The sequence below is a fragment of the Protopterus annectens genome, chromosome 8.part0 (assembly GCF_019279795.1).
Source record: "Protopterus annectens isolate FY-2018-M chromosome 8.part0, PAN1.0, whole genome shotgun sequence".
NCBI lineage: Eukaryota > Metazoa > Chordata > Ceratodontiformes > Protopteridae > Protopterus > Protopterus annectens.
This window is the reverse complement of record NC_056741.1, coordinates 1261851622-1261867340: the sequence shown is the minus strand read 5'-3', so window position 1 is coordinate 1261867340 and position 15719 is coordinate 1261851622.

Here is a 15719-nt window from a genome sequence, read left to right as displayed (position 1 = left end):
ATTTTACATGCAGTGTCTAGATGTGGTACACCCAAATAGTATACGCAGGAACAATGCCCATCTGAATTGGCCATCTTTCTGCCACTGTCTTGACTTTGTTTAAATCCAGATGTCCCCTTTGTTTATCTGCCATTTCAAATTCACACTCACACAAAGGAGACAGATGAAGAGAAAAAATATACACACACACACACGTGTGTGTGTGTGTGTGTGTGTATATATATATATATATATATATACATATGAGGAGTAGCCCATGTAACAGCTGAACATACGTATATCTTCCATGGAGGCCTTGGAATGAAAGGCAGCTAAAGTGGAAACAGATCTAGTGGAATCCACTCCAACTGGAGCAGGTAGTTTAAGTTTATTCTGGTTGTAAACAAAGGTAATACAATTTCTAACCTATCTTGATAACTTTTGATACCGGTTTACCCAATCTGGGTCCTGAAAAGGATATGAATAACTGATCCGTTTTTCTAGAAGATTTTGTTCTGTCTGAGTAAAAATGTAACTGTCTGTGAACATCCAGCAGATGTAAGCAGTATTCACCTTTGAAAAATTTGGAAAGAAGACTGGTAAGTCTATGAAATGATTAATATTAGATTCTGATACCACTTTAGGGAGGAAGGACGGGTTGGTTCTTAACGACACTCTCTCCTTGTGAAAGATGATGTAAGGATGCTTTACAAATAAAGCTTGCAATTCAGAAATTCTCCAGACTGACATTATATCTACCAGGAAGAGGGTTTTCCATGACAGAAACTTGAGGGTGCAAATAGCTGCTGGCTCAAATGGCTGACGAACTAGGGTTTGTAAGACCAAGGTCAAATCCCATTGTGCTACCGGATCTTTGAATGGGGGTTTTAAACAAAAAGCACCTTTAAGAAAAATTTTGCACAAACGATGAGCCATCAGGGAATGTTCATTAAGTTTGTCATGAAAACTGGAAAAAGTGGCTAAATGGACTCTAATTGTGGAAGCAGATGCTCCCAATTCAAAAAGGGTGGTTAAATATTCTACAGCCTTGTCCACTAATGCTGAGAAAGGGTCTATGTTGTTGGAACAGGCCCAAATTGAAAATCTTTTCCATTTGCTCTGGTAAAGCTTTCTGGTGGATGGTTTATGGGAAGCCAAAAGAATCCTTTGTACCGAAGAAAAAGAAGTTATGTACTTACCATAACGTTCCATGTGAGTTGTTCATCTCACCTTCATTCTTTACTGATGGGTTCGGAGGCGATCCCTCGGCTCCAAGTCGACCTATTGCAAAGCTCGAGGTCTTCAAATAGCTCGAGGCCAAGTCCCTATTCCATGATGCACCTAGAGTTACCTCAGATCTTGTTTGCTGTGTATAACAATACCATATGTCATTCTATCACTCCCAAGAGAAGGTATAGAAGGATTGAGCAACCAGGATGGATCCAGCATCTCAGTCATCTAAAAGCCCAGGAGGGGGTATGAGGGAGGGATGTAAGAATGAAGGCGAGATGAACAACTCACATGGAACATTATGGTAAGTACATAACTTCTTTATGTGAAGTTGTTCTATCTCGCTGTTCATTCTTTACTGATGGGCAGCGTCCCAAGCACCATAAACCTCAGGTGGCTCACAGGAGTATATATTGTAATGAGTGATAAAGGTATGAGGTTTTGACCAAGTGGCTGCTGTGCAAATGTTATCAATAAGAAGTCTAGCAGGAAAAGCAGAGGATGTAGAAACAGCTCTGGTTGAGTGAGCTTTAATTTTATGCTATAAGGGCACATTGGCAGCTGAATAAGCAAAGGTGATGCAATCAGATAACCATTTAGACAGAGATGTTTTAGCCACAGACCTATCCTTCCTGGAATCTGAAAATGAAAGAAAAAGCTGGTCTGATTTCCTGAAATCTTTTGTTCTATCCAAATAAAATCTGAGCTGTCTGTGAACATCAAGTTTGTGAAGCATGTACTCTAAATTGTTGGAATGGTTGGGGAAGAAAACTGGCAAATCAATAAGTTGGTTGAGATTAGTTTCAGTACAAACTTTGGGCAAGAAAGAGAGGTTTGTTCGAAGTGAGACTCTCTCAGCATGGAAAATCAAATAAGTAGGCCTGATGGACAAGGCTTGAAGCTGTGACACTCTGTGGGCAGAAGTAATAGCCACTAAAAAGATGGTTTTCCATGACAAAAATTTGAGGTCACATGAGGAAGCTGGTTCAAATGGCGGACAAATTATGTGGGAAAGCATAAAATTTAGATTCCATGGAGAATAGGGAGATTTCACAGATGGTCTAATATGAAAGGTCCCTTTGAGAAAGGCTTTGGATAATTTGTGTGACATAGTATGCAATCCTTCAAATCCCAGATGAAAGTTAGAAATGGCAGCAAGTTGAACACGGACTGTTGCTGCAGCAGCTCCTTTACTGAATATCATGGTTAAGAATTCTAAAATAGAGGCCATGGGGGTTGGTAAGGATCAATATTGTTTTTAGAGGCCCATATAGAGAATTTCTTTCCATTTGCTGAGGTAAAGCTTCCTCAAAGAGGATTTATGAGAGGATAGAATTTGCTTCATCTCATTGGAAAGGTTATGGAACCTGGCTATGATGGGAATTGGAGCAGCCAAGCTGTCAGCTTCAGGGTCTGCAGAGAGGGATGAAGTTCCCCCAACGAGTGCGTCAGAAGGTCCGGAATGGGGTCCAGAATCCAGGGGGTCCTCCAAAAGATGAAGTCGAAGGAAGGGGAACCAAATGAGGAGCTATTAGAATAATGGTCCTTCCCAGGGCTTTTGCTTTCTGTAATACCTTGGGTATCAGGGGGATAGGTGGGAATGCATAAAGGAGACCCGGGGGCCAATCATGAATGAGTGCGTCCCTTGGGGCTTCTCCTGGAGGAGGAAACAGGGCAAAGTAGCTTCTGCATTTCATGTTCATGTGACTGGCAAAAAGGTCGCAGCAAGGCTGGCCCCACCTGCGGAATATCCTGTCTACTATTTCCATCTTGAGGCATCTCTCGGGAACTCCCCATGAGGGGGGAATCAGGGCAAAGTAGCTGCTGCATTTGTTGTGTATTGGGGAGGCAAACAGATCTCAGCATGGCTGGCTCCAATGACAAAAAATCTTCATCGCTATGTTGTGGTTGAGGGGCCACTCATGAGGCAGCAGAATACATCTGCTCAAGTTTTCCGCAATCACACTGGATTTCTCCAGGATATGAATTGCTACCAGAAAGTGGGTGGAAACAATAGCCCATTGCCAAATTCTTAGGGCTTCCCAACATAGAGGGTAGGATCTGGTTACTCCTTGTTTGTTAATATACTAGACCACAGACATGTTGTTTGACTGGATAGCAACTGTCCCCATAGGAAGGACAGACGGAAACGCTTGTAATGCTAAAAGCACTGCCCTTAATTCCAGGACATTTTTATGCAAATTGGTCTCTTGCGGGAACCAAGTGCCTTGGACACTCTTCCCTAAATAATACCCCCCCACACCCGATCTGGGAAGCTCTGTGGTAACTATGGCTTTAGGCAAAGGGGGAGAAAAGGAGTGCCCCCACAGATTTAATTATGGCTTCATCCACCAAGATAAATCCTTTTTGCAGCAATTCATTATCAGGATTGGATGGGACATCGGATGTGTTAGAATTGTATTAGAATAAGTATTAGGATGTGTTAGAATTATATAGTGCGTTTTTTTTAAGCAAGGTTCAAATGACAAATTCACCACCATAACAGGAACAGGCAAGCAAAAACTGAGGGCAATGCTACTCAATGCTAGAAGTCTAAATCTCAAAATGCACTCACTCGAGGCACTCCTTAAAATGGAGAACATCGATGTCTGTGCAGCGACTGAGACCTGGTTCAAGGCTCCAGAGAGCACCCCTGCATTACCAGGCTATAACTCATACCACACTTTTCAGCCAGCTAACCTGGACTGGAACACCAAAGGCGGAGGTATGTCCATATTCATTAAGGATATCCACACCTCCAGGCTAGTTGCTCAGCATAATGCAGCCGAGGTTATCCAAGTGCAACTAACTCTGGGCAAAACTGCAATCCAAATTGTAGCTTGCTACAGCTCCCCCACCATGCCCCAGGATTCCCACTCCTCTTTTCTTGATATACTGGAGGTATTGGGTGATTTCAACTACCCCACCATTAACTGGGAAAACTACTCATGTACCAACCCCTTCTCTCAGCGCTTTCTGGAATTTATAAATTCCAATGCCCTGGATCAACCTATCCACACCCCCACCAAGGGCAACAATATCCTAGACCTAGTCATTACCAACGAGTGACCGGTGTTCCACACCTGAAGTCAACTCCTTCTTGGTCAGATCTGACCATAAGCTAATAACCCTAGATATCCACATCTCGCCCCCACCCCCCCATTACGGAAATCATGGTAAACAATTTCTCCAAAGCCAACTTCATGCTTAAGACAGAAGTGGCGAACGTCATGACACCCATGCAGATGGACAATACAGTTATGACTGCTGACTCCTACACTAATGCACTCTATAAACACTTACACAAGTGCATGGATCGTGCTATCCCAAACAGAACCAAGATGCTATCATCCAAAAAAAGGAAGCCAATCTGGTGGCCTCTGCCATAAACAAACTCTACAGAAGGAAGAAACTGTTGCAAAAGAGAGTAAAATCCATTGAGTGGAGGAGCTCCCTGGTCAGCATCAGCAAGAAGCTGAGATTCCTTATAAGATCCTCCAAAGCTAGCTATGAAAACAAAATTGCCACTGATTCTAAGGACAACCACAAAGCATTCTATAGCTATGTCAAGAATGTCAATGGAAACACCCAGATCTGCTCTGAGTTACAGCACAATGGCACAAAAATTACAGAACCAACTGATATTGCCAAAATCCTGGCAGATAAGTTCAGTGCTAACTTTACCCCCCTCTCACCCCTAAAGGGCCCATATCTATACAGGAAGAATGCAGAGTACCTGTAATCACAATTTCACAGATAAAAGCAGCACTCTCTAAAGCCAAAAACACAGCATCCATGGGACCGGACAACATCCCAGGCTGCGTTTTACATGAACTTCATTACGAACTGGCTCCTCACCTAAGCACCATGTTCAATCATAGCCTCACGTCAGGCTTTGTGCCTGCTGAATGGCACACAGCAAAAGTTATCCCATTCCACAAAGGGGGAGCCACCACTGATCCTGGGAACTTATAGTCCTATTAGCCTGACGAACCTGGTCTGCAAGGCCATGGAACGTATCATCATGGAATTCATAAACAAAGACATTGGTAACCTCCAAACTCTGGACCCCACCCAGTTCGGGTTTGTGAAAGGCAGATCTTGCTTCCAGAACCTGGTCGACTTCTTTGAGACAGTCACCAAAGCCGTAGATGGGGGTAAGGTGGTTCACACAGCCTATCTTGACCTTACCAAGGGCTTTCGACACCATCCCCCATTTCGGAATTACAGCTAAACTCACTAAACTAGGTATAAATCCCTATGTCACAAGATGGGTTGCCAACTGGCTCACTGACAGAACCCACACTGTAAAAGTTGCAGACTCCAAATCTGACTTCAAACCAGTGACAAGTGGAGTACCACAGGGTTCAGTCCTGGGACCTCTCCTGTTTGGTATCTAACCAACACAAAAGGCCTCTGGCTAAAGAAGTTCGCAGATGACTGCAAATTAGGAGCTATAGTCAGCCCCCAAATGATGTGGAAATCCTACAGAAGGGCCTCACTGAGACAGATGCCTGGTGTCAGAGCCATGGCCTCAAGCTCAATGCCAAAAAGTGCATTGTTATGCCCTTTGGTAAAAACTCTGTACCCATGAACTACCACATAGGCGGCAATCTTCTTAACACCGAATGTGTGATGAGAGACCTTGGGACCCAGGTGGACAGTAGTCTCTCCTTTGATAATCACATTGCCACAGTAGTCAGGAAATCCTTCTACATGGCACACCTCATCACAAAAGGGTTCTCATCCAGGAAAAAAGAGGTCATTGTTCCCCTCTACTAGACACTCATTAGACTCATTATAGAGTACAGCATTCCTTTTGGAATGTACCTCACAAGACATCTGCAGCAGCTGGAAAGGTCACAGAAGTACCTCACAATACTGACCTCAAACAGATGCCCTACACTGATCGTCTCAAAAACTCCAGCTTTACTCCGTAGCATATCGCCTACTTCGAAGTGCTCTCTGCCTAACATATAAAGCTATGTCAAACCCAGAGCTGTGGGACATGCTACACCTAAAGAAATCCCAATCCCTCCGAATTACATGCTCTAGGGACCTAAACCTTATCACCACAATAAACAGGACTTGCTGGAGGGATAGATTCCAGTCCCAGAGACTTCCCATGGAACAAGCTACCCATCTATGTCAAGCAAAGTTCCTCATTAACACTCGTCAAGAAAAACTTTTGATGAGTGGATGGGAAATAGGAAATACACCCCAGGGACCATTTCTGTAGCTCTGCTCGACAGGGGCACAGTAAATTAACTTTCTTGGGTTGGTGTAAGCCAGGGAACTTTTTTGGCTAGGCTTATTTAGGCCCTTGGGCCAATAGCCTAGTACCTACTTATAAACCTATTGACCATTGTGATGGCAAGAGCCACTGAAGCAGCTTCATGTGAAATCTTGCTAGGGGTACTAAGGTTACAGTTGCTGCCATGGAACCTAGAGTTTGCAGTACCAAGTGAGCAGGAACTTTGTTTTGGGAGATGATCTCTTGAACTTGTCACCTTAGCTTCATCAGGCTGTGTAGAGGAAGGGAGGCTACACAGGAAATCATGTTGATTCTTGCTCCTATGAACGCTAGATGTTGTGTGAGAGTCAGCTGTGACTTCTTCCTGTTTATGGAAATGCCTAGAGTCTCTGTGAGATATACTACAAAGTGTGTTGTATAGAGCAGTAGATGCCTAGAGGGGGTGGTGAGGAGTCAGTCATCTAGATATGGAAACACTTGGAATCCTCATGGTCTCAAGTGAACAGCTATGACTGCCATGCATTTGGTGAACACTCTGGGGGCTGTGGTGAGACCGAATGGCAGTCCTCGAAATTGGTAATGACTGGCTCCTTGCCAGAAGCGGAGATATCTTCTGGAGCGCTTGTCCATCTTTACGTGGTAATACACATCCTGAAGATTTATCGAGCACATCCAATCATCATTCTCCAGGAAGGGAAGGATAGACTGAACTACGACCATCCAGAATTTTGTCTGTTGTACAAATGTGTTCAGTAGGATGCAATCCAGAATTGGTCTCCAGTCCCCTGTCTTTTTTGGGACTAAAAAGAATCTTGAGTAAAATCTGGATCCTCTTTGGTCTGGTGGGATGACTCTTTCTAAAAGCAGCTTTTGGATTTCTACTGCTGCTAGATCCTTCTGACTGGTTTGAAGTCTTGGAAAAAGACTGAATGGGATGAGAAAAGCCCTGGTGATAATTTTCTGCACCCAGGAATCTGAAATTATTGTAAGGCAGGCAGTTCAGTGCAGTGAAAATCTTTCCCTGACTGCTTCCAGAGGCAAACAATTGGGCCTCCATTCAGAAGCACTGGTAAGGTTGTCCGGAAAAGGCATCTCTGGAGGCCTGGTTATGCAGACCCCCTCTGCCACAGGGAGGATGTCTTCCAGAAGAACTCCTCCTTCTGCCCCAGGGGGGAATACTCACCATGTGTGTCATGAAAAGGCCCTTGGGATTTTTTGAACCACATTTTCCCACCCCTCTGATTCCTAGGGTAGGATTGTTGACGAGCACAAAAACAGACACACATGGCAACAGAAAGGGTCTTTCCTTCCTTCTCACACCTGGCTAGCATGTCTTTAACATTTGGGCTAAACAAAGAGGATGCATCAATTGGAGCATTGATGAAGGAAGATTTGAAGGGTTCTGCGAAGTCACACAAGTGCATCCAGGCATGCCGCCTTATGACAACACCTGTACCCACTGCCCTAGATGTCCCTTCGGCTGCACGGGCAATGAACCGCATGGACAAGTTTGAAATAGACTCCAGAGTTGCAAGCTGTAAGGCAACTTTGTCCTGAACCTCGTCAGACAGAGCTCCTGTAAGGATGTCTGAAAGCTCAGTTATCAGATCCCTCTGAAGTCTAACAAAATGTGCCAAGAAGATCGAGGACCTAACAACAAAGGTAGATGAGGCAAAAACCTGCTTCCCAAATCTGTCCATCGTCCTAGACTCCCCAGTTAGGAGGATCGACAGCAGAACTCTCCTCGGCGAGCCCTTTCTTGGTGGCCACCGCCACCACCATGGCATCCATCCACTGCTAGACCCTTACACTAATGGGGCTGATTCTCTGGGGCTGTTAAAATTTTACCCCGCCTCCGGGGAATGGGCTCTATGGAAGCAGGTGCATTCCACATCCTGGACAATCAGCTTAATTAGGTCATCCGTGGGTGGGGTCACCCAGGAAGTAGAGAGGCAGGCACGGAAAGCTTGCAAGAACACAGATTCCTCAGAGGATGGGTTTGAGGGCTTCCACTCACCCCTTTGTTTCAGTATTTTCAGGATATCTCCAAAGGAGATATCTACTGGGAGTGACCAGGGGGGAACCTTCCCCTTCACTGTAATCTATGTCTTTGGTGACTGATTCTTTCAAAGGATCGATGTGCTTCTTCTTGCATGTTCTCTTACGGGGGGCTCCTCAGGGAGAAGTTCTATAGAAGACTCTGAACAGGAGGGACCCTGAATGGGGTGTTTTGCAGCTCTTGTGCCTGCTGTACAGATGTAGTAGATTGTCACAGCTGTAAACCAGAGGATATGAAAATATGGCACTCCAGCGAGGATGAAGTCAGTTGGAAGCCTGTTGAGTCCAAAGCTCTCTCTTCATAATTTGGAAGGCAGGCCCACCCACAGAGGGATGGGAGCCCTGAACCGAGAAAGACAACCTTGGAATCAGGGTTACACCCCACTCCAAAGAGCCGCCACCCAGAGCAGGAGCTGGGAGAGAACTCAAAACTGCCATGGCTCTGACAGCCATAAACGGCACCATGGAAACAACTGAAACTGACAGCCAAACCATGGTCCCGGGTGTGCAACAGATCTGAAGGAGGTGAAGACCACAGAGTCAACTCCGGCACCAAGGCGAGGTCCACCATCATCACCAAGGTAGCTGGTCCAGCAGCGTCGAAGTGAAGGGCTCAAAACGTTTAAAGGAGTTTGAAGGAGGATAAACTGGTAGAGTCCCTGTAGAGTAAGCCCCGGCTCCAGCCAGGAAAGAGGTCTGTAAAGGTATGGGGAGGCCCTTGGCTGCCAAAAGCTGATCCGCCAATCTTACTATGTACAATTTGGAGAGACTCCTGGAAGAATGGATTGACATTCCCAAAGGGGACTCAGGCCTATTCAGAAAGGGGCTGGGTTGTTGACCCAAGAATGGGTCTACTGAAGGGGAATATCTATAGTCCTGGGAATTATTACTGAATTGACTTTCGGCACCATGGAATGCTGTGCAGAAGGAGAAGCCAGAACTGAATGAGAGGAAAGTGATGATGATGCAGAAACTATTGTCGGTGCCGAAGAATGATGTTGCAGAAACTATTGTCGGTGATGAAGAGGTTATCGGCACTGAATCAGTGGTTGGTGCCAAAGAGGTCTGAATCGGTTCAATGACCATCGGCACCGATGGCGATTGAGTCACTTTTGGTGCTTAGGGTGTTGATTCTATCACTTTCAGTACTTTACGTTCTGTTCCGGAGATACCGCCGGAACCTGTGGCTTTTGGGACTTTACTTCATGAGCCGAAGGAGAGGTCAGCACAGAGTGGCTTCTTTTCTTAACATCTGGCTTTGGAGATTCTGAAGTCTCAGCCTCAGATAGAGTTTCACTGAAAGAACATTGAAACAAGCCTTTTAAGATAAATAAGTACAGGCACTAAAGCCCTTACAAATTTTGCAAGTAATGTCCAAATGAGGGGCACCCAAACAGTACAAGCAAGAAAGATTCCCATCTGACTTGGGCATCTTCCTGCCACAGTCCTGACATTGTTTGATGCTGGATGTCCCCTTTTGTTTTTCTGCCATACTGAAAATAACTCTTACACACACACACACACACACACACACACACACACACAATACAGAGTAAGAAAGGGGAAAGTGAAGGAAAGGAGGTTTTTTTTTTTTTTAATAAGATCTACCAACAATGGTGTTGTAGAAAAACCCTAAGGGTATAGATAGTGAAACTGAAAGAATACCAACAATGGTATCTAAAGACTACCAACAGTAAAAAGGAAAGGAAGGAAAGGGCCGTTACCAATGATGGTAAGGAGGAATACTGTTAGGTAAAGGGGGTAGGTAGAAACAGCGGAAAACAGTCACACACTCACCAAAGGGAATGAAAAACTATCCAATAAGAAAAAACAGACAGCCTTTAGCAAAAATTGCTATAAAGGACAATACTCAAATAGAAAAATTCAAAGCACTTAACTGAGAGTATCAGCTGACGTGTCCAATTTTCAGCACAGCAAACGAGATCTCAGGTAATGGAAGAGGGGGATTGTGGGTAGAGCCTTACCTCGAGAGTTTTTTGGCTGGTACGAGCTATGTATAACGGCTGAGTTGGTTCCGAGAGATCAGAACCAAACCCATCTGTCAAGAATGAATGAAGATTGACAACATCACATAAGGAGTTACCAACGTTGGTAACTAGAAATGCCTTTGGGTAATGGGAGTGGGTAGATTAATACTGAAAGCACTTACACACTCAAAAACAGAGAAGATACTAAATATACTAATAAAGATAGATTTTAGTAAAGAAATCGCTAATAAAAAAACAATAATTAAAACACTTAGCTGAAAGTATCGCCTGAGGTAATAGAGAGATGAGCATTGTGGGTAGAGGCTTAGCTTGAGAGTTTTTGGCTGGTGCGAGCTGTATAATGGCCGAGTTGGTTCTAAGGGGTCAGAACTGAACCCATCTGTCAAGAATGAATAAAGATTGCCAACATCAGAACTACAGTTTCTTGCTAGAGAGAATAAAATCTCCACAGTACATTCAAATTCACTTGCGGTATAACTGTGACTCAGTGTTTAAAACACACAAAGCAGAGTCATACATATTGTAAATAATGTATAAATGCTGAAAAGTCCATGTTCTGCAGTATGTTCTGGTCACCAGATGAAAATAAATTTTGAGTAACAACACTTAAGGCAGGCACTATTAATCTGTGACTCTGACTGCACAAGATAGCCCTTAGTGCCTAACAGCACACATACACACTGCATTTCCAAAAGAAATGTAAAGAAGTTATATACTTACCATAACGTTCCATGTGAGTTGTTCATCTCACCTTCATTCTTACAGATGGGTTCGGAGCTGATCCTCTGCTCCGGGTTGGCCTACTACAAAGCTCGAGGTCTTCAAATAGCTCGAGGCCAAGTCCCTATCCCATGATGCACCTATAGTTACCTCAGATCTTGTTTGGTGTTTATAATAATACCATATGTCATTCTATCGCTCCATAAGAGGAAGTATAGAAGGGTTGAGTAACCAGGAAGGATCCAGCATCTCGGTCTTCTAAAAGCCCAGGAGGGGTAGGAGGGAGGGAAGTAAGAATGAAGGCGAGATGAACAACTCACATGGAATGTTATGGTAAGTACATAACTTCTTTATGTGAAGTTGTTCTATCTCGCTGTTCATTCTTACAGATGGGTGGCATCCCAAGCACCATCTATCTTGGGTGGCTCACGGGAGTATATTTTTCAGGACAGTGGATCCAAAGGAGGCCCTGTCAACTTTTTAATGAGTGATAAAGGTATGAGGTCTTGACCAAGTGGCTGCTGCACAAATGTTATGAATAGGAAGTCTGGCAGAAAAGGCAGAGGATGTAGACACTGCTCTGGTTGAGTGAGCCTTAATTTTGTGTTGTAAGGGCATATTGGCACCTGAATAAGCAAATGTGATACAATCAGATAACCACTTTGACAGAGTTGTTTTGGTTACTGGCATACCTTTCCTGGAGTCTGAAAAGGAAAAAAAAGCTGCTCAGATAAGACTCTGTCAGCATGGAAAATCAAGTAAGGAGGTTTAATGGACAAGACTTGAAGCTCTGACACTCTGCGGGCAGAAGTGATGGTTACTAAGAAGATAGTCTTCCATGATAAAAATTTGAGGTCACATGAGGAGGCTGGTTTGAATGGAGGAAGCATAATGCAAGACAGCATAAAATTTAGATTCCATGGGGTATAGGGGAATTTCACAGGTGGTCTGAGATGGAAGGTCCCTTTAATAAAGGCTTTGGATAGTTTGTGTGACATAATGTTCAATCCTTTAAATCCAAGATGAAAATTACAAATGGCAGCAAGCTGAACATGAACTGTTGCTGCTGCAACTCCTTTGTTAAAAATCATAGTCAAGAACTCTAAAATGGAGTCCATAGGGGCTTGATAGGGATCAATATAGTTTTGAGAGGCCCATATAGAGAATTTTTTCCATTTGCTTAGGTATAGCTTTCTCATAGTGGATTTATGAGAGGATAAGAGAATTTACTTTGTTGTTATTAGAAAGGTTATAGAACCTGGCTAAGATGGGAATTGGAGCAGCCAAGTTGTCAGCTTCAGGGACTGCAGAGAGGGATGAAGTTCCCCCAACAAGTGCGTCAGAAGATCCGGAACTGGGCCCAGAATCCATGGGTACTTCGCCAAAAGATGAAGTCGAAAGAAGGGGAGCCAAATCTGACGAGGCCAATGAGGGGAGAATGATGGTCCTTCCCAGGGCTTTTGCTTTCTGTAGTACTTTGGGTATGAATGGGATTGGTAGGAAAGCATAGAGGAGACCCGGAGGCCAATCATGAATGAGTGCGTCCCTTGGGGTTTCTCCTGGAGGGGAAATCAGGGCAAAGTACCTTCTGCATTTCGTGTTCATGTGACTGGCAAAAAGGTCGCAGCAAGGCTGGCACCACCTGCAGAATATCCTGTCCGCTATTTCTTGTGGGACCACTCATGAGGCAACAAAATTGCTCTGCTCAGCTTGTCTGCTATCACTGTGGATTTCCCCGGGATGTGCGTTGCGAACAGAAAGCGCTGGGTGGATATAGCCCACTGCCAAGAGGTGGAGGGCTGAGACCAGAAAGTCTTCAGGAGAACGGATTCATCTTTAGTAGGGCTAGTGGACTGCCAGTCACCCCTCTGCATAAGGATTTTTAGTATCTCAGCAAATGAGATATCCTCAGAGGGGGACCCTTCTGATTCATCCAAATCAGTATCAGATGTCAAGGACTCATGTGAGGAGTCTAGATGTTTCCTCTTACAAACTCTCTTCCTGGGAACCTCATCAGTGGGAGCTTCTACTGAGGTCTCAGAAGAGCATGGGCCACCCAATGCGGCTTCCTGTGGCTCTGCGTCTCTACGCTTGGCAAGGATCTGTGAAGCAGAAGCAGACACAGGCACTTTAGGGGAGGAAGAAGCCAGACCTGAGGTTGAAGATGTCTTAGGAGACATAACTCTCCTCATGGCTTCGAAGGCACCTCTGCTCCGATGCGAAGGGACCGATGGATCTGAGGAAACCTTTGATAACCCTGACACCGGGACAGTGGGCTTCGAGCCAGAGGTAGGAGCTGAGCTCATCCGAGCTGAAGCTCCGAAAGCCAGAGTCGGAACCAACAAGTCGGTCTGACTATCTTACCTGGACCCGACCAGAGAGTGTCAGCTCCTAGAATTCTTGATCAGTGCTGAGAACATCAGAGTAAATGGAGCCAAAGACAATGGAGCAGGCATTGGCTCCGAAGGCTCTACAATCAACAAGTCTGACTCCTCTGGCTCAGAAGAACCGGTATGGCTCGGAGGAGAAAAAGTTGTAGCTGGCAAAAGGGTCTACGGCTCTGAAGTCGCTTGGGTCGGAGCTAATAAAAATTTTGAAAGGCCGGTGCCTGTAAAAGCTTCTGCACCACACGCTCCACATCCAAATCGGGAAGACTGAGATGAATGGATCGAAGGTGGTACTGACTGTAACAATGTGGAGATTTTGGTATTTCGTATACCGGTTCCAAAACCGGGGACCGGCTCCGAAAAGATAAGACAGTCGGCTCCGAGACCTGTGGAGCCGATGTCAAAGACTTTTTTGATTCAGTGGAAGTCTTTTAAGACTTTGAGGACTTACTGGATCCATCCTGGTCACTCAAAGCCTCCTGGAAAGAAGGTTTCAGTAAATCCCTATCAATAAGTTTCCGCTTTCTCTTCTGGAGAACCCAAGAAGAAAAGAAATGGCATATGGAGCAGGTTTCTTGCAAATGTAAAGTTCCTAAACAATAAAAGCAGTTGACATGACTGTCAGTGACAGACATTTTCTGCCCACATTTAGGGCATTTTTTTTAAAGCCTGACTTAGGGTGTTTGTCCTTATCATCAGCCATTGACAAAAAATTAGACACACCCAAACTATAAAATATAACAATAAGCCTTCCTAAATTACAAGCTAAATATAAAAGACACAAGCATTCTAAACTATGGCTAACAGGTCACACACAGACTCTATTTATCTACGTAGATAATATATCAAGTTGTGACATAAAGTCACTATTTAAATGCAAACAACAAAGCTATTTACTACTGATAACACACTAAACTTAACTCTATAATCTTAAAGCTTGTGACAAAAAGGTCACTATCTAAGAACACTCAAGTATTAACTATTTCTAAGAAAAAATGTGACAGAAGGTCACTATTAAAACAGTATTTAAACACTAAAGTTTAACTAGGCCTAAGAAAAACAAGGCCAAATATTAATATATGAAAAAGCACACCAAGGGAAAGGGAAACTATACAGAAAGCTATAAGAGCTTAACTAACTACAATTACTTTTTAGAAAAAAAGTATCAATAATATGTGAAAAATATTGAAAAGTAAGGTTTTTACTGGCCCAAGCTAGCGCGAACCTCTGATCTGTTGCAGCGCAAACTAGATCTGAGGTAACTCTAGGTGCATCATGAGATAGGGACTTAGCCACGAGCTATTTGAAGGCCTCAAGCTTTGTAATAGGCCAGCTTGGAGCAAAGGATCGACTCCAAACCCATCTGTAAGAATGAACGGCGAGACAGAACAACTTCACATTGACAGTTTCCTCAGATACAGTAAAAACAAACATTTGTCAAATAAAGAAGCCAAATAAACACTGCTATAAGCAGAAATTTAGTTTCATAGGGGTTGTTGTTGTTGAGTCTTTCAGCTTTTCCCGGTTAGGGGTCGCCACAGTGGAACTCTGGTCTGCTAATCATTGGTAGTTGATTTTTATGTGCCAAGTTACCAGCCCTGACACACAACCTTCAACGAAGGTACGCCCATTCACGCATGTTTCCACGCAGAAGACGCTCTAGCTGAGAATCGAATCAGACAGCGTCTTACTGTGAGGCAACAACGCTACCGCAGCACCACCACCGCTGGTTAGTTAGTTTCGTAGGGGTATACTAGATTAATGACCATTAGAGCCCTTATATGTCTAGCTGTGCAACCCAAATATGACCCAGAAATTTGATTTATATGGGGGTTGATTTACTGACTGCCTCTGTTCATCAGACACATAGGCACCAGAAAAAAGGATGAATTTCTGATTACCTATCCATTGGTCTAAGTTGCGCTTAAACAGAAATAGGGAGAAACTCTGCTTCACATGGATGGGGAGCCTATTCCACAGAATGGGAATTCTCTGAGAAACACATCTGTCTCTGCAACATGTCCTATTTATGTTAAAAGCAAAATTTAGGTATTTTAATCAGTAATTCTGAAGCTGTGTTGC